The sequence below is a fragment of the Dipteris shenzhenensis genome, chromosome 32 (assembly GCF_047967505.1).
Source record: "Dipteris shenzhenensis isolate YYH24624 ecotype China chromosome 32, Dip_SZ_1.0, whole genome shotgun sequence".
Classification (NCBI taxonomy): Eukaryota; Viridiplantae; Streptophyta; class Polypodiopsida; order Gleicheniales; family Dipteridaceae; genus Dipteris; species Dipteris shenzhenensis.
Genome location: NC_141627.1, coordinates 45,280,365 through 45,281,285, shown reverse-complemented (window position 1 = coordinate 45,281,285; position 921 = coordinate 45,280,365). Strand labels below are relative to the sequence as shown.

The following is a 921-nucleotide window of genomic DNA, read 5'->3' as shown; positions in this document are numbered from 1 at the left end:
TCCTATCTCAACACTCCAGAAACAAGAATAAAATGGCTAAGAACTTAGCAATCAATAAACTTGAAAGAGTTTAATTATCTAGTATAGAGAAAACGAGATAATGATCTTATTATACATGCTTCTGTGAGAGTATGTAACTCGAAGCAAGCTTGGAAATATTATGGCTCATGAGTTGCAACACGAATTATTTAGAGACAAAAAGTCATCTACTTGAGAGGATGATGCATCTTGCAATCTAGATCATTTACTACAGATTGGTGTTTAGGTTGACATGAAATCAGCTTTGGACTATATAATTGAACCATACAATGTGATGAACTAAAATTTGTGTCAACCAATAGAGAGAAATAATATAGAAAGTGGAAGAGCCGGATATAGTTTAAGCAAACTAAAATTAACCAAGAGTAGCCATGGTCATCTAGCTTAGAGTGAGGAGGGAACCCTGTAATCATTACCCTTATTATTGCTATAGCTTGTAGTCTAAAAATTAGTTATGAAACTAAATTTATTGGTTACAATAAGTATAATTTAGTTTTCAACCAACAATTGACGCGTCTCAGGAAAACCTCACTAACTGTGTCATTACCCCAAGCGCAAAGAACACGTTAGAAGATTTAATCCAACTGTCTGTGTTAAGGAGAGTCAATCTATTATTAGAGCACATATTATTTACATAGAAAAGATTTCACTTGGCACATTAACAAGATTTGATGTATACATTTACGATAAAATTGCAAGCTCAGTGATGCAAGGTCACCCTACTAATGTGGTACCACACGAGTTATAAATTTAGATTAACGCATACAAGAAGAACCTACACTTGATTATGAGTGACTATGGGATGTAACTAGACTCAAGTTATATATGCTGCAAGGTTAATAGGGTATAAAGCATGTTAAGGTTTCATTGACCGCTAGGTAA

At 33.9% G+C, this 921-nt stretch overlaps 1 non-coding gene across 1 annotated transcript; it reads right to left on the bottom strand.

Annotated features, from left to right (window-relative positions):
* Window positions 1–465: 465 nt before the first annotated feature.
* LOC147880837 (U4 spliceosomal RNA) lies at window positions 466–601 on the bottom strand. Its single transcript, XR_015540615.1, has one exon. It is a non-coding gene; the product is annotated as a U4 spliceosomal RNA (small nuclear RNA).
* Between the last annotated feature and the right edge of the window lie 320 nt (window positions 602–921).